The sequence below is a fragment of the Phyllostomus discolor genome, chromosome X (assembly GCF_004126475.2).
Source record: "Phyllostomus discolor isolate MPI-MPIP mPhyDis1 chromosome X, mPhyDis1.pri.v3, whole genome shotgun sequence".
Taxonomy (NCBI): domain Eukaryota; kingdom Metazoa; phylum Chordata; class Mammalia; order Chiroptera; family Phyllostomidae; genus Phyllostomus; species Phyllostomus discolor.
In genome coordinates, this window is record NC_050198.1 from 65,637,686 (window position 1) to 65,665,628 (window position 27,943).

The following is a 27,943-nucleotide window of genomic DNA, read 5'->3' on the forward strand; positions in this document are numbered from 1 at the left end:
GGGGGAATGGGACAACTGTAATAGCATAACCGAAAAAATATACTTTAAAAAAGTAAGAGTGGGGGGAAGGTATGGAAAAAGAGAGGGAGAGAAACATAAATGTGTGGTTGCCTCTCCAGCGCCCCCAATGGGGACCTGTCCTGCAACCCAGGCATGTGCCCTGACTGGGAATCCAAGCCACAACCCTTTGGTTGGCAGGCCAGCACTCAGTCTACTGAGCCACACCAGCCAGGCCTACTAAGTTAGTTTTAAAAGGTCACTTACTGAATAATCCCATTTACATGGTATTTCCAAATAGGCAAAACTGGAGTACCAGAGAAAAGATCAGTGCTTGCCAGGAGTTACAAGTAAGGGAAATGTATGACTATGAAGTGGTAACATCAAGGAGTTTTTTGGATGTGATGAAACTTTCTGTATTCTGATTGTGGTTTTGGTAACGTCGATCTATACGTGTTTTAAAATTTTAAAAACTGTACACCATAAGTCAGTTTTCTGTGTCATGACTTAAAGAATAAAATAATTTAAAAAATAGAAAAAAGCAAATAAACAAAAATAAGAATGAAAGTATATTTAACATTCATATTGTTTTAGATATTACATAAGACCCAAGACTACAGTGTTTTAAGAATATATAGAAATTGATAGTTTAAAAAAATCATTCTCTGAACCTGCAAACCATGTTTCTTCCTTCAAGCCTCATGACTGGAAATTGAAATCACAATATTCTCCTTTATCTGATTTATATTCAGCAAATAACACTACTAACAGTAATGAAAGCAGAGGCAACCACTGACACAGTGTAAAAAATAAAATAGAAATTAATGCCAAGTTTTCCAAAGATGAGACAAATCAAAGTAAAAGAACTACAAAGAAATCATAAATCAGATGGACATATTAAATAGCATCCTTAGGCAATGATCTAGTTTAATGTAACACCCAAGGAGCATAACAAAATTCTTCTGTTCCCTTAACATATGTGAACATCTTTCTATGGTTTCACAAAACTGGTACATCTGAATAAAGCCAAAGATAACTGTAGTTTCAATGTTAATAAGATTATTTCCTTTCAAGGAGGCAGTAAAAATAAACAAACATGGTTCAATTATTTGTAAGTTGTTGATGTTTCATATAAATTGGGTCAACTTAAAGAAATTCATTTAATATAATCTCATAATTATACTACTACTACTTAATGAACCAAGTCAAAATACATGATTACTCAGAAAGCAAGAAGCAATACAAGGAAAAAAATGAATGAAAAAGAAGCAGTGGGTACAAAAATGTATCCATTTCAGACATGTTAAGAAAATGTTTCTAAAAACAAGCATTTGATTATCACTGCCATAGGAAAAGGGCAAAAGCTACACCATTGATTCTAAGACATGTTTTAGAGAAAACTTAATAGCTAAAAAATAATGGGATTTTAGGAAAAATATATTTTGAGAAAAACGTTAAAAAAGTGTATCAGTTTTCACATCCAGATATGGCTTTGATGATGAAGAGAAGAAAAACATCAAATATCATTATGTTATAAACCTCAAGTTCTGGCCTTATTCCTTAGCAACTGAGTAAGTAATACATCTCACAAGCTGGTCTAATGCTGTTGGCTAGGGAGAGAGCAGACACTACTATCAACTTCTTGGAAACACCAGTAATTCCAGCCACTTTTTAAAAAATTAGTTCCCTGGACAGTGCCTTGTATCTAGTAAGAACTCAATATCTTGAGCGCAATAAAAAGTACCTAAATGTGTTAACTAGGTTTCTGCTGCTGTAGCTCAGTGAATGCTGAATTCTAGAAAGGTCAAATATCAAGCAATGCAAAAGGGATTTCAGAAAATGAAGTAGAACATTAAATGTAGACATTTTGAGCTGATTTTAATTGAATTATTTAATTCAACGAATGTGTACAAATTTGTTTCATCAAGTGTTATTTCATAATTAAAATAAACATATAGGCAAAAATTTAAAGAAATATTTATACATAGAACAAACTCTATGTAACCCCATAATACAAGAGATTTTTTAAGTTCAAAAAGTAAATAAATTCAAGTATAATTTTATCCTCCTATAATCCATGGCAATAATCCATAGTGAATTATTAAATCTATTGTTTAACTGTAACTTTTTGAAGTGGAAGTAGATTTCATTTTCTCACTAAATCCCTGCTCCAATTCTGTTTGATATTTTAATTTCTTATTTAATTAGCTGAGTCACACAAGCAACTCAAATAGAGTATTAATATATGATCATTACATATATTAACAATATTTTCTTTGACAGGTAAATATTTGCTACGTCCTCACCTTACACACTATTATTTTAAAAATTAAACTATTATGAATTATAATTAGGCTAGCACATGCAGGTTTGAAACCATTTCACACCTCTATCACACCAATGGAATATATGTAAAAGTGAAATCCCATTATTTTTCTAATTACATATTCTAATTACTTTCTTAACATTTTTTACTCTGTTAATTTAAAGTAACTTGTTTTTACTGCCATTCTAGTAACTAGCAACACACATCTACTATATAACTATTGATATGTCACACCAAGATCCTTAGAAATATAGCTGATCTCAGTGCTATACTATAGAAGGGTAGGTAAAAGGTGACTAAAATGTCTTTATATTGAAGACAAGGTACTGCTAAAAAAAAAAGATGAGGGAGGAGATGTGTGTCACAAGGTTAGTTTGAGGGGGTTCTCTCTGACCAAATTTGGTGAAAATTGAGCACCAAAATTATTTAGTATAGTAATGAATCTTTGAAAAATAGAAATTTATCAGTCCATATTAATAACAAATCAATACACAGATACTGAATACTTGGATACCTTCAATAATCTGAAATGTTTCAAGTAAATCATTTATAAACAGTATAAAACATTTTTTCAAAGAAATGATTATAACTTATGTACTTCAAGTGTTTATTTTTTAATTATTTTTATTTTTAAGTATATTTTATTGATTATGCTATTACAGTTGTCCCATTTTTTTCTCCCCTTTTGCCCCTCCACCCTGCCCCCCGACCCTCCAGCATTCCCCCCCTTAGTTCATGTCCATGGGCCATTCATATGAGTTCTCTGGCTTCTCCATTTCCTATACAATTCTTAACCTCCCCTGTGTATTTTGCACCTACCTATTATGCTTCTCATTCCCTGTACCTTTTCCCCCATTCTTCCCCTTCCCCCTCCCCACTGATAACCCTCCATTTAATCTCTAGCTCTGTGATTCCTTTCCTGTTCTAGTTGTTTGCTTCTTTTGTTTTTGGCTTGGGTTTTTTTTTAACATTCAGTTGTTGATACTTGTGAGTTTGTTGTCATTTTACTGATACCTTGCATTTACACATTTCTTTACAACATGCTTTTTTAGATAAAAGGTATTATGTAAATCTAAATAGTAAGTTTCAAAAATTCATTATAATCATAGCTAGCCATCATTAATGTCATTCCACTTAAACTGTTCTTATGAAATATACCATCTGAACTAGATAAACAAAACGTAATCCATTTTCACTGGGCTACACCTAACAATTCAAGAAGTGATTTTCATTCAGTCATTGGTTCATAGGGTAATTGGTTTGCCAATATTTAATTTTCCCATTACAGTTGTGAGATAAATAGGTAGTAGCTAGCATAATCTAGCTATACCACTTTTTCCATTTTATCTTCAGATCTCTTAGTCACTCCCACTCATTTACTGAGGACTTTAGCAAACAACTCAATCTTTTGGTCCACTCTATTGTTTTTTCCACTGACTTCATTAGCCACATCCAAGAACTATCTAGCCTCTCACTTTCTTTTGCTTCTTCATATCTACCTTTGCCTTAATTCAGCCATAGATATTTAATCCTATGGTCACACTGTAGTCACCAAAAACAACTCAACCACCCAAATCCCAATTCAGTCACAATATCTCATTACATTTTCTCCTATAGTTACACCTTAATCTATCGAGGAGCCCCGCTCCATCAATCTTTAAAGTGTCACTGAGACCACCAGGCTTTTGACATACCATCTATTACATCCTCCCTTGCCTCCCCATCTAGTTTAAATTCCATGGCCAAATAAGTATTACTAAGCATCAGTGATCATTGTTTAACACACATACTCAACACACTTTTCTCTTGATGCTTCTACTACATTTGCTACATTCATACAGCTGAGTATTTCTGAAAAAAAAAAACTGAGAAGAATCATATCACTCAAAAGTAATAACCATTAAGTTCAAATGAACACTCAATATTCCCCAGCAATGATGGCTACAATATCCCAAGAATCATTTCAAATTTTTACAGTCTACTTACCAAACCAATACACACTGTTGCTAAACTGTTAAGTGATGACCCTGCTGACTAACTCATGAGGAAATAGAAACCATCAAGTGGAAACACTCTAATCATGTCACCAGAAAACAGAGCTGTATTTACACCATTTTCCTTTCTCTCTTATTACAAAGGAGAGAAGGACCCTCCTACCAAAGTTAAGTTCTTCCACATATGGATCTTCCATTTTCATTTTTCTCACTTTTTATTTTCTTTTCCCTCTACTACATTTTCAACCTATCCTTCCCAACTCTATTATTCCTAATAGCATTCAAAGATGCTTTAGCATTTCTTACACTAACAAAAAATAAAATCCCCTGATATCATGCACCCTGCAAGCACCATCCTTCCTGTGTTCTTACAGAGCCAAGCTTCTCAAGAGTTGTCTAGCTACAGTGGATGTATTTCCTCAGCTCCTGTTTCACTTTTCATCTCAATCCAGCCCGGCATCTAGGACATACTCTCTTCTGAACTTCATAAAGCTATCAATGGCCTCAATGTTGCCAATTCAATGGAGGTGTCATTGTCTTCCTACCTAACCTCTCAGAGCATATCCCCCTTCTTGGAACATTCTCTTATCTTGATTCTATGACACTACACCTTCCATTTTTTCTAATCATCCTTTCCTTAATTTGGTTTACTAAATCTTCCTCCTTTCTCCAATCTCTAACTGGTAGAATATACCAAGGATGGGTCCCCTATTTCCTTCTCTTGTCCATGTACACTCTTTCACAAAATGATTTCATCCAGACACATTTTTAAATATTATCTGTGTGACAATGATCTCAAATAGGTGTCTTTATCTATGACTAATAGAAAAATCTTTCAAGAGGTTCTCACTCTGGAAAACCGAAATGGGGAATAGTTAGAGAGGGCTATGAGGTCAAGTGTTTATATTTTTCAAGACAGGAGACACCAGACCATGGTAGTGTGCTGCTGAAATGATCTATTGTAAAGAAAATATAAACATAGCATGAAAAAAGAAGATAAATAACTGATTAGCAGAGACCATTGCCCAAGTAAACAGGTTACTCTTTCATAGGTGTAGGGACTCTTTTTATCCATAGTAAAAGAAAACATGAATACAAAAACAGAGTAATTTGGTAAAGTTGCAGAGGAAGTTAAAGGGATTGATTTCTAATTGATTGCTTCTACATGTCAGTGCATCTCTATGTGCATGTGTGGTGGGTGCTTTGGGGATTCAAAAGTGGGATATAAAACAAGTTGAATAAGAGAAAAGGCATGAATTAATTAGCTGTGCTAAAAGGAAGATACTAGAAAATTTATAAGACAGTACAATCTATTTGGTCATGTATAGGATTAACACAAAAATATATGTGTAGCAACTTAGTGGATTTTTATTTTCTTTTATTGCAAAATTACAATTTCTTTTTATATAGCAAAGTAATATTGGAAGATAAAACAACATTACATATTTTATTTGTTATATGCCAAATAAAAAACTGATATAATGGTTCACAAAAGAAATGACATTCTTGTAGAAAAACAGGGGTTCATTTTTCTTTATATGTCTATTTCTGTATACAGAGATGTCACAAATTAATTTGAAGATATAGAAGCATGCAATTCATATTGCACTGTGGTCCAAACTAGGCCCATTTCAAACATGTTTCTCTGGTTTACCATTACATGATCAGAAAGCATGATGTCTTAATGTCAAGAGTATTTATTTAAAATTACATCAAGTAAGCAAGTTATATTTACAATCCCAGCAGCACTGGCTAAAATTGTTTGCCTTCCTTTTAGCATTTTAATTTATAGCTTTCTAAATGCAAATTAGGGAAAGAACATCTCTGCTCACTAGATGGTAAGTAGATTTTTTCCTTTTTTTAATATCTCACTTGTGTTAGTGGTGGTATTTTATAGTAGTATATTTATATACAGTTTTCATGCATGGTCCTTAAAATACTTTATAAATATTAAAAGCATGCCTACAATTCCCTCCTACTAAATCTCTGCAATGTAGAATTAAAATTATCCTCCAGAAAAGGCAAAATACCACTGTTTTTATATAAAGAAGTAAACTGATATTCTAGACGACCAACTATCCCAACAGACAAAACATAAAAAAGTATCAAAATGTAACCTCACTTCCCCTGCTCCCACACCCAGTATTTAAATACAAAATAAATTCATGAAACTTAAAGCATCCTATGTTATAAAACTCCCACTGCTTTGCCATTTCAATTCTCCGCATCATTTTTACTATAAGGCAACTAAAACACTAAGGGGCTAAGCAGCAGAAGGCAGCTTTCAAAAAGGCATCAAATTTTTTCTCTCTGTCAAGCAAAGAGAGCAAAAGAGTTCAGAGAGATAAAGTCTTTTGTGAAAAATGAATCATCTTAGAATCCGTAAAATTGAAATGCGAAAATTGGTAAAGTTTGCACACACACACACACACACACACACACACACACAAAATTTACTTATTTGAAAATCTACCAACAGGGACAGCAGTTTTAACCCCGGTAGCATTTAACATTTGCAGCCATAAATTTGTGAACTTTATTAAAAAACAAAACAAAGCAAAAAACAACATACATTTCATTTTCCCAGTTTTCTGAGTACAGGTCTTTTACCTCCTTGATTAAGTTTATCCCTATGTACTCTAAGGTTCTTCCTGCTATTGTATATTGGATTTTTCCCTAGCTCCTGCTTAAAACTGACAATGATCCTTAGGATTATATAACTTAAATACAAATGCTTTCAATTTATATTTTTTCTGTTGTTCTGTTACACTAATCCCAATTTTCCACCATTGCTCCCCACTACCCTGTCCACCCTCTTCCCTGCTCCCTGCCCCATCAATCCACACTTTCTTGTTCATGTCCATGGGTGACTTATACTTTTTCTTTAACTAGGTCCTTCCCCTTCTTTCCTCCCTTACCTCCTATTCCCCCTTTCCTCTGGTTACTGTCAGTTTGTTCCTTTTTTCCATTCCTCTGGTTCTATTTTGTTCCTTTGTTTTGTTCATTAGGCTCCTGTTATAGGTGAGATCATATGGTAAAGTAATTATCTTTCACCATCTGCTTATTTCAGTTAGCATAACACTCTACAGTTCCATCCATGTTGACACAAAAGGTAGGAGTTCTTGCTTTCTGTTCCATAGTATTCCTTTGCCTAAATGTAGCACAGCTTTTTTATCCATCCATTTACTAATGGGCACTTAGGCTGTTTACATTTTTTTGATATATCTCCACACTGTTTTACACAGGAGTTGCACCAGTCTGCATTCCCACCAATAGTGTACTAGAGTTCCAGATTCTCCACATCCTCTCCAGCACTTATTGTTGGTTGATTTGTTTACGATGGCCATTCTGACTGGTGTGAAGTGGTATCTCATTGTGGTTTTCATTTGCACTCTCTGATGGCTAGTGATGCTGAGCATCTTTTCATGTGTCTCTGGGCCTCTGTATGTCCTCCTTGGAGAAGTGTTTGCTCAAGTCAATTGCCCATTTTTTAATTGGGTTGTTTGTCTTCCTGGTGTTCAGTCACATGAGTTCTATATATATTTTGGACATTGAACCCTTGTCTGAGGTACGGTTGTCAAATATGTTTTCCCTTATGGTTGGTTCCCTTTTCACTTTTATGATGTTTTCTTTAGCCATGCAGAAGATTTTTAGTTTGATGTAGTCCCATTAGCTTATTGTTTCCTTTATTTCCCTTGCCCTAGAGGATATATTGGCGAAAATACTGCTGCCTAGGATATCTGAAATTTCACTGCCTATGTTTTCCTCTAGGACTTTTATGGTGTCACAGCTTATTTTTAAGTATGTTATCCAGTTAGAGTTTATTCTGGTGTATAGTGTAAGTTGGTGACCTACTTTTCATCTTTTTGCATGTAACGTTCCACATCTCCAAGCACCATTTGTTGAAAAAGCTAACTTTACTCCATTTTATGCTTCTACCCCCTTAATTTATAATTTAATAATTATTAAATATTAATTGAGTTTTTTCTGGGTACTCTATTCCAATGCTCTATGTATTTGTCCTTATTCTACTATTAGACTGCTTTAGTTACAGTGGCCTTGTAGTATAGTTTATATCAGATATTGTGATCCCTCCTACTTTGTTGTTCTTTGTCAAGATTGCTGTAGCTATTCTGGCTCAATCTTTTTTAATGTATTGATAGATTGGTTTGCCAATATTTTCTTGACAATTTTAGCATCTATGTTCATCTGGGATATTGGCCTGTAGTTTTCTTTGTTGTGTCTTTACTTGGTTTTGGAATTAGGATGATACTGACCTCATAAAAAGAGTTTGAGATTCTTCCCTCTTCTTGAATTTTTTGGAATAGTTTGACAAAGATAGGAGTCAGCTCTTCTCTAAATGTTTGGTAAAATTCACCTGTGTAGCCATGTAATCCAGGGTTTTATTTGTAGGGAGTTTTTGATTTCTGCTTCAATGTCACTAATTGTTATAAGTCTATTCAGGCTTTCTGCTTCATTGTGATTCAGTTTGGGAGGACTGTATGTGTTTCTAGAAATTTTTCCAATAAATGTCTAAAACATAGTTGGAACATATTACCACTGTTTTAACCTAGGAAAATAGTTCAGAAGCAGAAACCTATAATCAGCAATCAGTTGTTTATCACAACATTATGTCATTCAAGGGTTTCCCCTTTTAAAGACTTGCTCATACATGACCTCATTTCATCACTGGAGATGCATACAGTGGTGACTTCTTGCAGATCTGTAAGTGTCTTAACACAGAGAGTACTCAATTAATAGTTACTAGAGAAATATATCACCAAAATGGATGAATGAATCAATGAATAAATGAACCAAGAAATGACAGTACCATCATCAAAGCCTAAGTCAGATATCAGTTTATGGTATACAGGGCATATGCATTTCTCAGAACACATAGAACTACATAACAAAAGGATGAATGCTGATGTAACCTATGGAGTTCCATTAAAAATAACACATCATTATTAGTTCATCATTTGTGACAAATGTAGCACATTAATGCAAAATGTTAATTATAGGGGGGATTCTGTGGAGGTACAGAAGCAGTATATAAGAACTCTGAACTTTCTTAACTTTTCTACAAGTCTAAACTTGCTTTAAAAAAGGCAGTGTATGCAAAAAAGTGCAGTAAATATTTTCATATTAGGAAATATCACAACTGTATGAAAAACTAATCTTTTATTATTATTTTAAGACAAGAAAAAAAGTGAGAAGAGAAAAAGTAAAACCATATTACCAATACTTCCAGTGAAAACTTATAGTCATTAAAAAATTACTGCAAAAAGAAGACAAACAATGAACACCATAGGTATTATTTATTATTTTGATTTATAAAGTGCAGTAGTGCAAAAATGCTTCCAGCAACATGTATAAGTGTTCCAATCTACATATTAAAATGAAAACACTTCAAAACAACCCAAACACAGACTAATAAAGTAGAGCTATACATGATATTCATGTACATTCAATGTAAGTACCTGTCTCAAATTACTGGAAAAGATAAAACACCCAGAGTCAGGCTTGCTCAAAGCCTTGACATCTGATGATACACGCTATAGTCCTATCAGATCAGGAGGGAATAATGTATTTCATCTGGGGGCCCAACATTTTTAGCCTACAACACCCCAAACTGTTAAATGATGGCTAATCCAAACTGCTGAGACCTGTAAGTTAATTAGCACCCCAATGGACTGTGACAAGCACCCAGTGGATTGTGAAATTATGTCAACTGTGAAAGACAGTTTCTTATATCTCAGTATGTTAACAAACATATAATGTGATTAGTAAAAGGTTTTCATAATAATGCCACAGACAGAACATCACCACAGATACAATATTCTAAAAAAAAAAAAAAAAAAAAAAAAAAAAAAAACCCTAAGATGGCTAGGTTGTTTGCCAAGCCTCATCCTAAAAAGTTTATGATAAGAAACAGACATGCACTACTTGTAGCCTGGCTCAATAGATAAAAAAAATATTATATTCCCATATACAGAATACAAAAGTAAATGTGTAATGTGATCAATACCAACAAAGTCTCTGTAACATAATGTGACTGTCAGGAAATCAATCAAGTTCTCTATTCTTCAATAAAGTCTTTGTGCCTGAGCAAGAAAGCAAAAGCAGCATCCCTGGGTTTGAATTATATGTACAGTGAGATTTTTAAACTGTGATCTTTAAGGTCACTTCAAGATTTAGTATGCTTTGGTTTGATAACATGGATATGACCCACTTGAGTCTTAGGAAACTTGAATGTCCTACATGTGGGCATTTATTGCTCCATCATTACAAGAGCTCCTAGTCAGTGCATGTACCTGACAGGGAACTCCCCCCAGAAAGCAGGAGAAGCTGGATCAGCTCCAACCACAAATGTAAAAGAAAAAATTAGATTGAAATCTTGCCAAGAGACTGTCACAGATGGAGATGCAGGAAGCAGAATATGAAAATAAAAAGTTAGATCCACTTAAATGGAAGTCAAGGATGATCAAAAGCACTACATATATAATTTCAATTCAGTTTATATTACAATCACTATACTCTCCTCTGTTTTCCTGGAGGAATAAAAGTAAAACTTTTCTATTTAACTGGAAATTCCAGTTTAAATGGTTGAACCAACTTTCCACAAAAACAAATAAATGATAAAACTTTACCTCATCTGAAAGTATTTTAAAGGGAAACTAAAAGGCAGTTGGAAAGTTTGGGGGGGAAAAGCAAATTGTAACAAAGTTGATACAGGGTTAATGTAAACATATAAAAAGATCTTTAAAAAATTACAAAAATACATCCAGAAAGTTTGTACATATTAAGTCACCAGATTTTATACTATACTGTAACTTCTAGAGGTCCAAGAGTCACATCATAGGGGTGGCAGAAGGAGAAAAGAAGGAGCAAGAAATTGGAAATCTATTTGATAAAAAATGAAAGAAAACTGCCCTGATTTGGTGAAGGAAATAGCCATGCAAGCCCAGGAAGAACAGAGAGTCCCAAGCACAATGGATGCAAAAGGCCCACTCCAAAACACATCCCAATTAAAATGCCAAAGGTTAAAGATAGAGAGAAGCTTAAAAGCAGTAAGACAGAAGGAGTTAATTACCTACAGGGGATTTACCATAAGACTGTCAGCTGATTTCTCTAAAGGAATTTTGCAGGCTGGAACGGATTGGCAAGAAGTATTCAAAGTCATGAAAAGCAGGGACCTACAGCCAGGATTTCTCTACCCAGCAAAGATAACATTTAGAATCAAAGAGCAGATAGAGATCTTCCCAGACAAGAAAAATCTAAAAGAGTTCATCATCACCAAACCATTATTATATGAAATGTTAAAGGGACTTAAGAAAAATAAGATTAAAACTATAAACAAATTGTCAATAAATGCATATCTATCAACAATTCAATCAAAAAACAAACTAAGCAAACAAGAAGCACAGAGACAGAATCATGGGTAATAAGAATGTTTTGATGGTTGCCAGATGAAAGGGGGTGAAGGGGAATGGATGAAGAGGTGAGGGGATTAAGAAGTATAAATGGGTAGTTATAGAACAGCCATGGGGATGTAAAGTACAGTATAGGAAATGGAGTAGCTAAAGAACTTATACTCGTGACCCATGGACATGAACAATAGTGGTAGATTGCTTGAGGGAGTGGGAGTGCTGGGTGGAGAGGGGAAAGGGGGGAAATTTAGGACAACTTTAATAGCATAATTAATAAAATATTTAAATATATATTATCTCCAAAAAGCAGGATATAGTATACCCTATAAATTCCCTAAGATACTATTTATAAAAAAATAAGAAAAACATTTTTAAAGATTTATTTATTTATTTATTTATTTATAGAGAAGGAAGGGGGGGAGAAAGAGAGAGAGACAGAGACACATACATAAATGTGCAGTTGCTGGGGGCCGTGGCCTGCAACCCAGGCATGTGCCCTGGCTGGGAATCAAACCTGCGACACTGGTTCGCAGCCCGCACTCAATCCACTGAGCTACGCCAGCCAGGGCAGAAAAACATTTTTTTTAAAAAAAAACAGCACTATCACTGAAAGAATATACAAGGAAATGCTAAATTGGTTATCACAAATAGGTGATATACATTCAAGAGTTTTCTTAATCTCTTGTGTACTAAGTGGTATAAAATCAATATATGTACTAGAAATGGATGTGAAGGAAAATATTCCCAAAGGTAACTCTTGGGGGAAAGTGACCCCATGCTGTAGTAACTACGGTGGCAAGAAAAATAGACCAGATTACAAGTATTTGCAGGAGCAAAAGGGGCTGGGAGAGGCAGCAGGGAAGACATATACATGCCTGACATCTAAGCAGCCTAGTGTGATTTCCTAACAGCGGTAATTCAATACAATACACAAAAGGTGGAATGAGGTCATCTACTGCATAGCTAAATAGAGAGTTGATTCAAGAGAAATTTTTGTTCATTTCAATGCTTAATTATAGTCTATTATAAACCAAAATAATTAGGTATATATTCAATGGTATGAATGACTTGCATTGCTTTTTTTTTAACTCAATGTTTTTCATTTTGTTGTTGCCGTTCAAGTACAGTTGTCTCCATTTCCTCCCCACCACTCCCCTGTCCCACCCATCCCCCTACCACCCTTGGCCCTACCCACCTTTGGCTTTGTCCATGGGTCCTTTATACATGTTCCTTCATGACACTTCCTTTTGTTCCCCCTCACTTGTCCCCTCTGGTTACTGTCAGTTTGTTCTTAGTTTCATGTCTCTGGTTATATTTTGCTTACTTGTGTGTTTTGTTGATTAGGTTTCACTTATATGTCACATCATATGAATGACTTGGATTTGAATTCTGCATCTATAGTTAGTAGTTTATAACTGTATGTAAAACATTTAGCTCTTTCAAACTTGTTTCTTCAACTGCAAATTTGAGATTAAAAATACTATTTATAACTCACAAGAGATCTGCTAGCATTAATGAAGTGAGGTAAAATCAACATACTAGTAGCACAATCAAAGCATTTGACACTCTACAACTGTCCTCTTGCTATTTTGAACATTGTCATGTATCTACTGAACCTCCCTAAAGTAAAATCTGTTCTAAAAAAATAAAGAGCAGTTACACAAAGAACTGTCTGACTCATGACCCAACTTTGGTCAGTCAATTCTCTCCTCAAATGTGCCCTTATAATGAAATTTTTAAAAACCTCATGTTCTTTTGGACTCATTCAAAGCTGGAACTGATGGAATGATGGTTATTTCTAAATTTACTCATATTACTATTCAATTTTTATCACCAATGTCCTGCTCTGTTCATGCACCCTCCATGTGTATACAGGCATGAGTTAATATTTGGGGCAACCATGAAAGCACTCAACACAGTAAGCAACATATAGGACCTGTTTTGCTGCTGGATGGCACATAGCCCTATGGCCCTACATACAAATCATCTGTGACTTACAAGTATTCTATAAAATATCAATGTATAGGCTATTTTAGCTGTGTTTGTTCGAATATCACATCTCAAAAACACTGACTTTTCTTGAAGAATATTGACTTCTGTGGTGGTTTCTGAGAGTTTGCACATGAAAAGGTTATTGAAGCCAGATATAAAATGAAATATTAACATTGTGTATTTTACATAAAATCTAGCCTTATATTTAACTAAACAATTTAATCTTGAACTTTTTGAAGGCAGTAGATGTGGCAAAAATAAGCTTCATTCCTCAAACTTAGTGTTTTATTATCAAAAGTAGATTTAAATTCTAAATGACTGTATACAAAACTTCAAACCTTAAATTAAGAATAAAAGTTCAAATTTATATTATACCCCTGATTTTTTTCAACTGGAGTTCAATCTATTTGGTTCCCTTTCTCAAGGGCCAAAGCAAATTGAAAGTAAATTAATCCCATTCTTTCTCTAAATTCCTCAAGATTGATAATTTCTTTGGTAAAGACCTCTCAGAACCCTCAAAGAACTGAATCCAAGCTTTTCATCTTACTGGCTAGAGGTCTATATTCTGCAAAATAATGTGTCCAGATTACCTTGTTTAAAATATGAAGGTGATATTCAATATTAGTGCATCTCTAATTCAAGAAATTGAAGTCAAAATACTTGTTAATGAAGTTAATTGGTTATATGAATAATAGCTACTGTTTCCCAAATTGTATATTTGAGACTTTGTATAACATAGATCCATTTCATTAAATCATATGATTTCATGACAGGCAATTTCTTTTTTTTTTTACTCCAGAAATTGAGACTTTTCAGAATCAAAAAGTTAAAACATTATTTTAAAATGCTTTACACAGCATAGCTTGTGAATTTTTCTTCATTAATTTCATACAAAAATAATTCACAATAACAAAGAATTCCCATAGATCAAGACTACTTTTATTCACAGTTCACATTAACTAGTTCCTGTACATGTAATCTCTTTTCCTAGTGTATCCAGTGCATGTGTCTCTGTCCCACATTGCACATTAAATTTGCTCTAGTTCATCTGAACACTACATCACTGTGACTGAATTAGACAATTCAGAATCTAAGGTCTATGATTCCTTCCTCTTGTGCAGTTCTTAAAATCTTACAAGCAAAGCTCTGGTAGTGTTCTTGAAGTAATGCATACAGTAGTCAATATGTTCTTTAAGTCTATAAACAAGGCGATCACTAAGGTAGATCACTATCCTCAATACCTCCATTGTGCATGCAGGTAATATGCCCAGTATCTGACAAGGTTTCAGAAGTAGCAATCCTCATTCTTTTTAATGGGGACCTCTGAGACCAACAATGCCTAGAAAAAATACCATGCTCACTGATACACAGACTTTCCCTAGATTACTATATATCCAGGCCACATATTCACAGACACACACTTAAAAAAATTAAGTAGCAGAGACTGTTCAGTGGTTATAATGGCAATATATTCCTGCCTGAACAGTAATATTCTGAATAAAGTTCTTTATAAATGACAGAAGGAGGTTATGTTAACATAACATAGTGGTGTAGGGTCTCAAGTATGGACTAATTTTTAAATAGTTACATGGTGGTAATTTGAATTCTACCTTTTTTCCTCATCCTATATTGTAAAAGAATATTCATTGCTGGAGGATGAATTTTTTGACTTTTGTTTCAGAAGCAGATCTGTATAATCCCAAGATGAGATATTTTGCCTGCTTGACAATTCCACATTGATTTTTACTCTCTTAGTTTTTAGAACCTTAGGCTAACAACATGGAAAAGAATTCAGTCCTGAATACACAATGTATATTTCTTTAAAGAGGAATGTATGTCACCTATGTGCTTCTCCTCAGAATATGTTTGCAACTGTTAATTATCTATATATCAGTGATAAAGGTAAATTACAATAATTACTGGAATAATTATATTCTAGTTTTCATTGACTTTTAAAATTTTACTTTCTATATGCAAACAATGTTGACCAAGTAAAATCTTGCAATATCTGTACCCTTTTATTTGTTCATTTTTGCAACAACATGGATGGATGTAGACAGTAATATGCTATGTGAAATAAGTCAGTCAGAGAAAAACAAGTACCACATGAACTGGCTTATATGTGGAATCTAATGAAAAAAATCAGCTAACAAACAAAATAGAAATATACTCATAATGCAGAGAACAGACTGTCATAGGGGAGGGGTCTTGCACGGCAGGGTGAAAAAGTTGAAGGGATGAGGAAAAAGACCTCAAAGACACAGAAAACAACATGGTGATTACCAGAGGAAAAGGGACGGGGAGGTAAAAGAGGGTAAAGGATAAATGGTGACAAAAGGAGACTTGGGTGGCAAACACACAATACAATATACACATGATGTACTATAGAATTGTATCCCTGAAACCTAAAATTTTGTTAACCAATGTCACCCCAATAACTTCAATGATTTTTTTTGAAAAAAAAAGGCATTCCCAGCTGGAAGACTTTTCAGCTGGAAGAGCAGTCTCCTTCAGGCTAATTACTACAGCAACCTAGATAGAAAACATGAGTTGGTACCAAAATAGCAGGTTAAATCACTTTAGCCCATTAAATCTCCGTATATTTTCTATTTGGGTTCCTGATGTTTAATATCTACTCATAACTTCACAATCATGAAGACTGCACTTAGGCAACATTTCTACTTTTCAAGTTTCAAATGTTAACTTCATCTTTCAACTCTTAAAAACAAATACTCATATGTATCACAAAGTAAACTGACCCTAAGGGAATTTGCTAACCCTTGTCACAGTGACTTTAGTTTTCCAACTCTTTTCTTTCAAACATCTTTGGGAAAAGTATGTGTTTACTTATATTATTATACTATTTAGACATTCTCTATTACTTTATTTTTGCATAAATTCAAAGGGCTTAAATAACTTATAAGGTTCTCTATTTACTTAAAAGTAAATTATGGAACACTACTCATCATTTTAAAAAGAAAAAAGGGAAACAGTAGGGAAAAAAACAGGACAACAGAGTATCTATGGAGATGACCTTTAAAACAACATTTACTAGCATTCTAATGCAACTTACTCAGATTATTAGATCTGGAATCTTTCTGATCTAGTTATCTGGTCCAGTGCTCTTATCTTCCTTTGGAAAATAAGTACATTTTAAATGTCAGGATTCGAAATATTTAAGTTGCTAACTGCTTTTAATTATTTTCTAATCTTGTTCATAATAATCTCACATTTTCATTTTTTGACATGGAGTGGATATCTAGTCTAAATGTATCTGTGTAAGTAAACTATATCTGAAGATCTAATAATCACAACATAGTTTCAATAGCATACTAGTAATTGTTTTTATATCAGAAAAAAGTCTCTGTGGACAGTTGGCAATGGATTTAACACTTTAAAAATACAGAATCTGGAAACTTTGGAAAGGATACCATACAGTGGTTTACAGGTGTGCCTTAAGAGCATCATGGTTTCTTATGTAGCATTACAGCCCTTCAAAAAGAGTTGGCCTTCAGCAAATGGTTGTGTGACATAAACAATCAATCATCCCAACAGAGATGCTAGCAAGTGAAATTAAATTATTTTGGCCAAAAGTAGCTTTATTGAATTATTTAAGGAAAACCATAAAAAATCAAACTAGTTAGTCATATAAATCAGACTCTTTAAATAAAGCAGTTTTCCCTGGCTGGCGTAGCTCAGTGGATTGAGCACAGGCTGGGAACCCAAGTGTCCCAGGTTCGATTCCCAGCCAGGGTACATTCCTGGGTTGCAGGCCAGAACCCCCAGCAACCGCACATTGATGTGTGTCTCTGTCTCTCTCTAGAAATGAATAAATAAAATCTTTTTAAAAAAGCAGTTTTGACAGTCAATAACACTAGGGAAACTTGTGTATAATATTTATTATGAAATACCATGCATGAACATATTTTTACTATGGGGAATAAGCAGATTTTTAAAAAGAAAAAATGTGCATAGATGTTGCAAAAAATGTTGCACTCAGTCTGTAACCAAAGACATTATTTCAAAATGGTAGTAATAAAAATAAAAATTAAAAAAAGAAAAGAAAAGAAAAAAGAAAGAGGGAAGTTCCATTCTTTAGTAGAACCAAAAGGGTACAAATAAAATAATGTTGGGTTTTTTTTTAAGTTTTTATTTTTTATTTTTAGAGAGAGAAGGGAGAGGGAGAGGGGGTGGGGGAGAGGGGGAGAGGGAGAGGGAGAGAGGGAGAGAGGGAGAGAGAGAGAGAGAAAGAGATCAATGTGTGGTTGCTGGGGGTTATGGCCTGCAACCCAGGAATGTACCCTGGCTGGGAATCGGACCTGCGACACTTCGGTTCGCAGCCCGCGCTCAATCCACTGAGCTACGCCAGCCAGGGCCTAAAATAATGTTTTATAATATACTTTATTAAAAAAGGTTCTAGGAAACTTATTCAAATCCTTGTAGTAATTCTGATAATCTCTTCCAAGTCTTTTTTAATCTAAAATTTATGAATTTGAATGTTTTTTAACATGTAATATGCTAGTAATAGATAAGGAAATAAGACTAGTAAAAAACAAGTAAACATAATAGCTATTATTAGCTATCTAGTGGGATAAAACTAAAGATCAGTCCCAAGATTTGGGCACTACATTGCCCAACCACTACTCAAAATTCTGATCAAGATGACAAGGATGACCTCAGGAAACAGAAATATAATTTAGTAAATTGAATAATGCAATAGCCACTATCAAGTTGTAAAAATTAAATGGTATACTATCTAAATCTGTAGAATTTGTACATCTTTCTTCCAATTTTAGTTTAGATGTGTGCAGTACCATGCCTAGATTTCTACTGCAATAAGCTCCAGACTTGTCTACATGCCTCAAGTCCAAATATCCCCTCCAAACAATCAACCATGCCCCAGGTCTCATACCATAATCACAGTTAACTTTCTAATATTTTAATCTTAAAATGTCACTTCCTTGCTTAAAATTAATATTCAATGTTGTCTTTAAGATAAAAAGCCAAACTCTTAAATATTTCATAGTAGGCCATTAATGACTTGTTCCCTTTGTATATCTATACCCTCATTTCTTACCACTTCCCCTAGAAGTATACTACCTACTGACTATAACAACAACAACAAAAAACAAAACTAAGAGTTTCCTGAATACACAAGGTTTTCTCAAACATTAACCCATGCTTCAATGTGTACCTCCACTCTGTCTAGAATTCTTTGCTACTGCAGCCCCCATTTTCCATTGAGTATTCCTTATTAAGCCTTTGAAACTCAGACCTGATATCAATGTTAACTGGGATTTCTTGCTGACATCCTTCATCTGAGCTCAATGACCTTCTCTTTTCTGTAGTCCTGCAGTACCCTATTCATCTCTATTCCTGGATTTATTATAGGTTATAGATACTGATAGAAAGACTGACTGGACCACTGGGAGTGGGCTGAGGGTAGGGACCAGGAGGGGCCACTGGGGAGATCAGAAACTGTCCAGGGCCATAGCTAGGCAGCCTCAGTCCCATGGATGGAGCTGCACTGCCCAGGTAACAGAGCTCATGCTGCCCCACCTTGGGAAACATAGCAGCAGAAGGAAGTTCTTGCACTGAGCACGCACAAAGTTAGCAAGATAACTGGATAAGAGAGAAAAGCCCTCCTTACTCCCTTCCTATACTGGATTAGGGGTAGCACTAAGGGAAGGCAAGCACATGCACAATAGAAGTTGAAATGGTGGCAGGGTGAGGTGCTGGACCAAAGAAACCTGTCAGTCTAGCCATGGGAAAGAAGTTTGAAAGGTGGACCCAGTGAAAATATACAAAAGTTTAGTAAATCAATTGGTCATTTGGAGAAACTGCCCAGTCTATCCCACATGTGAAATTAATATAAACCTGGGGAACAAAGAAACTCCCTCTTGCTCATCATTCACTGTTCAGAGGGTGTACTGGCCTTTCCTCTCCATGGGCCATGAGACCTTAGAAGTCACGTGGCCCCTGGCCTCCAGGAGAGGGTCTCTCTTGCCAACCTGGTGGCATATTCACCAGTGACTTAGCACTCTCTGGCCCAGGAGCATGATACCTTGCATTCCTAGAAGCTGCATGGGCACTGGCAGCACTGGCTCCACATGCAACCACCGGGAGGGAGACTGAAGACAGACAGCAGCTGGGAACAACCTAACCTATCTGAATGACTGATTAGTAGCCCTCGGGCTCCAAAGGATGGTATTTTGAAATGGAGCAGGAATTCTGAATCTGAAAACTCTTCTTTTGTTTTGTTCTTGCTGAGGACATCTGGGTTTTGTCTGGGTTTTGCTGAAGAAATGAGTTTTGAGATGGGGAGTTCCCCATTTTCCCAGATCATTCAGCATCCAAATAAAAATCTTCTTTCCTTTCTCACTAGTGTCTGCCTCTAGGTTTTGCCTTTTGGTGGCAGCAGGCAGCTGAACCCCATTTTTTGTTCAGTAACATTATGAGAATAATCTATTTATCTGTCTACCATATCCACTAGAATTCCCTGAGAACACAGTCATATTTCTAATTCCCAGCATGCACCACAGTGCCTAGAAAAAGCAGGAACTTCATAAATGTGTATTGACTAAAGAAAGCAGAAAAGCACAACTAGCATTTGCAATAAACATTCTATTTATGAGACTTGATATATGAAGTCTGCTCCCAAATAGAATGATGCTGAAACAAAAACACATACATTATGGTATAAAAAAAAAAAACCATCATTGGGAGGGGAGGTAAGCTACAAGCCACTTGTATGGAAGTATGATTTTTTTTTCATTATTTCTTTAACTTTTTATACAGCATTATGAGAGATTTGGTTTTCTTCTCCCCCATAGGTTGTAATGAAAACATCATAAGGTCATTTCCTCAAAATTTTATCATTTCACATTGTGGTAAAAAACTAAATATGAAGACCTTGTTTGGAGCTCCAAAAGTCAATGACCTCCAAACAAATGCTTCACCTATGGGACCTGTGGACACATCAAGTACAGGAAATATCTAATGTCCTCGTAAATAGTGTGACTCAAACTCATACACTGGAGCTGAGAAATACTGCAAGGGATGGTTCATCTAGAACAACTCAACACCAATGTATACAGACAGGCAAAATAAATAACTACTACTGAGCTGGACAAATATCTTAAAGTCCTGAATAAAGCAGAAAATAGGAAATAAAATCAATGCTCAAACATAGGGTAAATAAAGGTAAGAAGTCCCTAAAGTATACTTTCATATATTAAAATTATTTTAAGTATATCTCTCTCTACTCACTAAAATTTAATCCATGAGTCAATTCAGAATTATTAGCTATAGTATCATGGCACAATTGATGCTGCTGTGTTTTTATGGTGCCATAAAAAAACATTTCACTAAATATCAAATGGGGCTAATGTAATTGTCTCCTTAATAATGAAATTTGAGGTATTATATGCACAAGGTCTATCCAAAAAGAGTCCAGCCATTGCTAACATACCAGAATGGTTTGTATGACATTGATGTAACCTGGTGGCCAAGGAGAGTGGACTGGAATGCACATGCATGAACAATGACAACTTCACTGTACTAGTCAGTGGAGGTGATAGACTCCATTGAGTGAGCATGTGTACTGTGTGGCCATCACATTCAAAATGACTGAGCAAGGAGAGCAATGAATCTGCATCAAATTTTGTGTTAAGCTCGAACACAATAGTTCCTCTAGGGAAACTATTCGGAAGGCCATACTTATGGGCAACTGGTGACTGGTAGCTTCACCATGACAACACACAAGCTCATGCATCACATCTGATGCAAAGTTTTTTTGTGAAACATCAAATCACTCAGGTGACTCAGCCCCAGAACAAACCAGATTGGGTGCCCTATGACTTCTCACTTTTCCCAAAACTAAAATCACCTTTGAAATGGAAGAGATTCCAGAATATCAATGAGATTCAGGAAAATAGGACAGAGCAGCTAATGGCGACTGGGAGAAATGTGTGAGGTCCCAAGGTGCCTACTTCGAAGGGGACTGAGGCATCATTGTCCTATGTACAATGTTTCTTGTATCTTGTACCTTCTTCAATAAATGTCTCTATTTTTCGTAGTACATGGATGCATACCTTCTGGATGCAGACCTCGTACATATACACATACTCACACACAAATAGCCAAAAAATAAAGGAAAACCCGCTTAATTAACATCATCAGACATAGGGGAATGCAATTCAAAACCACAACAGTATACTATCCCATACCCTTTAGGATGACTACAATCAAAATATAGACAATAAGCCCTGGTTGGCATAGCTCAGTGGACTGAGTGGGGGTTGCAAACCAAAGTATCGCAGGTTTGATTCCCAGTCAGGGCACATGCCTGGGTTGCAGGCCACGGCCCCCAGCAACCGCATATTGATGTTTCTCTTTCTCCCTCTCTTTCTCCCTCCCTTCCCTCTCTAAAAATAAATAAATAAAATCTTTTAAAATATATAGACAATGACAAGTATTAAGGAAGATGTGGAGAAGTTTAATCTCTCTTACATTGCTGGTAGAAATGTAAACTTCTACAGCTACTTTGGAAAACAGTTTGGCAGTTTCTCAAAATATTAAACACAGGATCACCATGTAGCTGAGAAATTCCTGCACCTAGTTATATACCCCAAAACTGAAAACAAGTATTCATATAAATGTTTTCACATAAATTTCAATATCACTACTATTCAGAAGATCCAAAAGGTGGAAACAAACCCAAATGTCCATCAACTGATGAAAAGATAAACGATATGTAGTTTTTTGCACAGTGGAATATTTTCATTTATAAAAAGAAATTAAATACTTTGATAAGTACTACAACATAGATGAAAGTTGAAAGCATATGCTAAATGAAAGACACCAGACACAACAGGCCAGAAATTATATGATTCCATTTTTATGAAATGTCCAGAATAGGCAAATTCTCACAAAATTTAGTTTAGTGATTGTGAGGGCAGATTATTGAGGATAGAAGGTGAGGAATGACTGCTGTCAGGTACCTGGTTTCTTTCTGGGTTATGACAATGTTCTAAAGTCACATTGCGGTAATGGCTACACAACTCTGTGTATGTACTAAAACCACTAATTTTTAAAAAATGACAAAGTAGGTATCAAGGAAATCCTGAAAAAGCTAACAAAGAAGGTTGGGTGTTAGTAACTAGAGGCCAGAGAGAGAGTAATTTTAACAGAGTAGCAAAGAAAGGTATACTGCCAACGGCCAATAAGAGAGCTAGGAAGTAGTGGAGGCACTGGATGAAGACATCATTATTGAAGATGATTAGCCATGAAAGAAATACAAAAAACCCATTTAGATGCTAGGACAATAGGCACATTGAAAACAATCCCATAAACATTTTTCAAAGATAGTCTATGGAATATCTTTGCATTGTGACTTCTATAATACAATTAATTTCCTAATACTTTAAGAAGATTAAAGTAATATTTATGCAAATGACCAAATTTATGTATGGCATTGCCACAGCTACTTACATAATACAGCTTTTTAAATTTAAAATTGCATTTTAGAGCTTTTACCATTATTATTCTGAATCATTTTTCTCCTTAAAATAAAGGCCTGGATGTAACTGCATGAAAAGCAAAAAAGAAACAGGCAGACTCAGTGTTTGCAAGCACCGCACTAGCTGGAAGCTCTGGTTTCTTTGGTGTCACTGGAATGGCACTCTTTATGTAGGTCTTTTGTGCAGTGATGAATGAAATGGCTACTGATGCTCTCTAAATAAAAGACTCACTCCTCCTTAAAGAAGCAGGTGCTACGGAATAGCTACTGTTTACACAGTGACTTTCTGGACAAAAACTTGATACAAAAGAAACATCCAAATAATTCCTGGGAGGCCTCCTCTGTGAATCTCCTAGACAATAGTTCAGCTGCAGTAATGCCACATGTGTCATTCTTCAGGTCAGTATGGTATTGGTGCCTTTTTTATAGCACTATCACAAGCAAATTTATAATGCACACATCACACAGAATTCGACATTTGGGGTTACATTTCATTACTTGATGAATATCTTGGTATAAGACTTTTATTGAAAACCTTTTGAGTGTTGGGTGCTTATATAACACAATCAAGTACTGGCAAGAAGTATCTTTATAGAATATTTTCTCTCACCCATCATGTTTTAGACTAATTCATTATCTTAAAAAAGTAGCCATTGTATATATTTTACCTACTTTTCAAAAGGAAGAATTAGACTTTCAGTTTATAAAAACAAAAAAGTGATGTTATTATTAGTAACAATTCAATGATCCATATAAGGGCTATATTATTTCTAATTTGGCACATAATTTGCATAAATGTATCACCACATCTTCATCGTCTCAATGTTGTTGAAATAGGCATTAGAATAAATAAAGATACAGATGAGGCTTATGTTTCCAACTAAAGTTGTAGCAACAAGTTTTTATATCCAATTATTTTGGTACTTTTAAAAACCCTAGAGTACCGAGTGTGTCCAAAATAAAGTATGACATAAAGGAGGAATGCTACTCTGAAATTGAGAAGAAAAATGAATATACTTTTTTACATGATGCTAGAATACTGATATAATTTTTAGAAGCACTATCAACACTATAGTTGATATTTAGCAAATCCTCATTTAGGACATGAAAAGGAAAATTTAATGTATTCTTAAAAAATGCTAAGCAATTTGTCTTTTAAAAACCAACTTCCAGAGACGAAGGGGCTTGGAGGGCTGGGTGAAAAAGGTGAAGGGATTAAGGAGCCCACATTGGTAGTTACAGAATAGTCATAGGGATGTGAGGTACAGCATAGGGAATACAGTCAATAATATTGTAATAACCTTGTATGGTGCCAGGTGGGTACTAAAATATGAGGTGAACAAAGCATTTTGGAAAGTATCTGACTGCCTAACAACTATGCTATACCACTTGAAACTATTATAAAATAATACTGAATGTAAACTAACTGAAACAATGAAAAAATGCATCTTCTACAGTGAGAAAACAAAGCTATGTTGGTTACAATCCAATACCAATACAATTATTACAAGTTTCAAGAGCAAGTGTGATAATCTGAGGAAAAAGATTTTTCTAAGCAGTTAGGGGACAGAAGTTATTAACCTAAACTTAGAACTAAAAAGATCAAGAGAGCCACCTGCAGTTTGAAGTCCAGAAATATGAAAAATTTCCCTAGGCCTTCTATTTCTAAGCCTAGGGAATCTCATTGACATTCTTAGAATCTATTTGATTCTCAGAATGACACACCCAGAGTATCTGATTAAGTTGAACGTGGTAATAAAACACAGTTCAATAGAACCTAAATGCACATTTAAAAAATCATCTTTACATTATATAATACTGTCTAAATCATTTTTCTAAGATTTACAATACTATATTTAATATATTCAAAAAGCACTTGAAACATATTAATTGAAGACCGACTAAATTAGTTCATTTTATTTCCAAGTAAGTGGCAACTGGATTTGTATGATTATTTTCCTACCATCTATGCAACAATAATAGTCCTGATAAGAAAGACCTCCAATTTGGGAGACACTATCAAAATATAAATTTACCATGAGTTTATAAAGTTAACTTTCCAGTTTCAAGTTAATTTTTTCTTTTAATTATTGTTCAAGTACAGTTGTCTCCATTTTCCCCTCACCACTCCCCCACCCCAGCCATCCCCACCTCCCACCCTGGATATGACCCCACTCCCGTGTTTTGTCCATGTGCCCTTTACACATGTTCCCATAAACCCTTCCCCCTTTCCCCCATTATCCCCTCCCACCTCCCCTCTGGTTACTGTCATTTTGTTCTTACTTCCAATGTCTCTGGTTATATTTTCCTTGCTTGTTTGTTTTGTTGATTAGCTTCTACTTATAAGTGAGATCATATGGTATTTGTCTTTTACCTCCTGGCTTATTTCACTTACCATAATGCAAGTGAGACCACAGACAAGGGTTTGATCTCCAAAATATATAAAGAACTCACATGACTCCACTCTGGGAAGACAACCCAGTTAAAAAAATGGGCAAAGGACTTGAACAGACACTTCCCCAAGGAGGACATACAGAGGGCCCAGATACATATGAAGTGATTTTCTCTTTTTTCCATTTACTTAGTTTATTCTTTAATTGTTGTTCAAGTACACTTCTCTCCATTTTCACCCTACCATGGCCCCCACCACACACACACATACCTCCCACCTGGGAACCTACTCCCCTTTGGCTTTGTCCATGTGTCCTTCATACATGTTCCTTGATGGACCTTCCCCTATTTTCCCCCATTATCCCTCTTGATCCTCTACTCTAGTTACTGTCATTTTGTTCATTATTTCAGTGTTTCTGGGTATATTTGGTTCACTTGTTTATTTTCTTAATTATGTTCTACTTATAGGTGAGATCATGTGGTATTTGTCTTTCACAGCCTGGCTTATTTCACTTAGCATAATGCTCTCCAGTTCCATCCATGCTGTTGCAAAGGATAGGAGCTCTTTCTTTCTTTCTGCTGCATAGAATTCCATTGTGTAAACATACCATAGTTTTTTGATCCACTCATTTACTGATGGGCACTTAGGCTGTTTCCAGCACTTGGCTATTATAAATTGTGCTGCTATGAACTTTGGGGTACATTGGTTCTTTTGAACTGGTGTTTCAAGATCCTTAGGATATAATCCTAGCAGTGGAATTGCTGGGTCAAAAGGCAGTTCCATTTTTAGTTTCCTGAGGAAATTCCATACTGTTTTCCACAGTGGCTGCACCAGTCTGCAATCCCACCAACAGTGCACTAGGGTTCCCTTTTCTCCACAACCTCTCCAATATTTGTTGTTTCTTGATAAGTTTATGATAGACATTCTCACCAATATATAGTGGTATCTCACTGTGGCTTTAATTTGCATATCTCTGATGGTTAGTGATGCTGAGCATCCTTTCATATGTCTTTGAGCCTTCTATATGTCCTCCTTGGAGAAGTGTTTGTTCAAGTCATTTCCACTTTTTTAAATTTAGGGTGTTTGCTTTCACTCCCTCTTTCTCTAGTACAATACCATAATGTCCTCTAAATTCACATGAAATGCACCCTCAAATAAATGTACTCCACTAACATATAAAGTTGTCAAGTAACAGCACAGCCTATTATGAACCATGAGTCTGTTTGGAGTTATTAAGAAGTAATTACATACTTGGTGTGAGCAATTTAGTCTCTTCTGTATCCTATAGTCTAAGGATATCAACATTATTTGAGGAGAATAGGTGAGAAGCTGAATCTATCAATAGCACATAAAAATCTAACATGAAGTCTGCTGCCACCACAAGCAAAATTTCTCCATACAGCCATGTCAGCTTTTTCGGGAGTAGAGGTACACCTCACCAAATCCAGGATATTAGAAAAATAAAACACAGAAAATAGAGTCAAATGTCCACAACCTCATTAGGTTTTTAAACAAGGAGTGGTAACAGTCCAAAACCTATGGGACACAGCAAAGGCCGTCCTGACAGGGAAGTTCCTACCAATGAAGGCCTACCTACAAAACATAGAAACATTTCAAATAAACTACCTAACCTTATTTATACAAGAACAAGAGGAACAACAACAAACAAAGCCCAGAGTGAGTAGAAGGAAGGAAATACCAAGATCAGAGCAGAATTAAATGACATAGATATTAAAACAACAAACCAAGGATCAATATTGAGGAGCTGGTTCTTTGAACAGATAAACAAAACTGATAGTCTTTAACCAGAGTGTTCAAGAAAAAAAGGGAGAAGACTCATAAATAAAATCAGAAATGAAAGAGGAGAAATTATAACTGATATTACAAAAATACACAGGATTGTAAGAAATTACCACAAACAACTATGCCAAGAACTTTGAAAACCTGGGTGAAATGAACAAATATCTAGAAAAATACAATCTTCCAAAACTGAATCAAGAAGAAGCAGAAAGCCTGACCAGACTGATAACAGCTAGTGAAATGGAAGTAGTGGGGCGGGGGGGGGGGGGGGGAACCTCCCAGCACACTAAAGCCCTGGACCAGACAGTTTCACATGTTAATTTTACAAAACATTTAAGGAAGAGCTAACCCCTATCCTTCTCACATGATTCCAAAAAATCCAAGAACACAATGACTCCCAAACTCATTTTGTGAGTCCAACATCATCATAACCCCAAAACCAAATACAGACACAAGGAAAGAAAACTACAGGCCAATATCTCTGATGATATA

The 27,943-nt window shown here is 35.3% G+C and overlaps 1 protein-coding gene and 1 long non-coding RNA gene across 5 annotated transcripts in view; one reads left to right on the plus strand and one right to left on the minus strand.

Moving 5' to 3' along the window:
* Positions 1-27,328, plus strand: LOC118498447. Its single transcript, XR_004900936.1, has 3 exons — positions 1-52; positions 1,797-1,800; positions 27,123-27,328. It is a non-coding gene; the product is annotated as an uncharacterized LOC118498447 (long non-coding RNA).
* Positions 1-27,943, minus strand: part of DIAPH2 (diaphanous related formin 2) — a 914,500-nt gene that overhangs the window by 564,862 nt on the left and 321,695 nt on the right. The window lies entirely within an intron of this gene.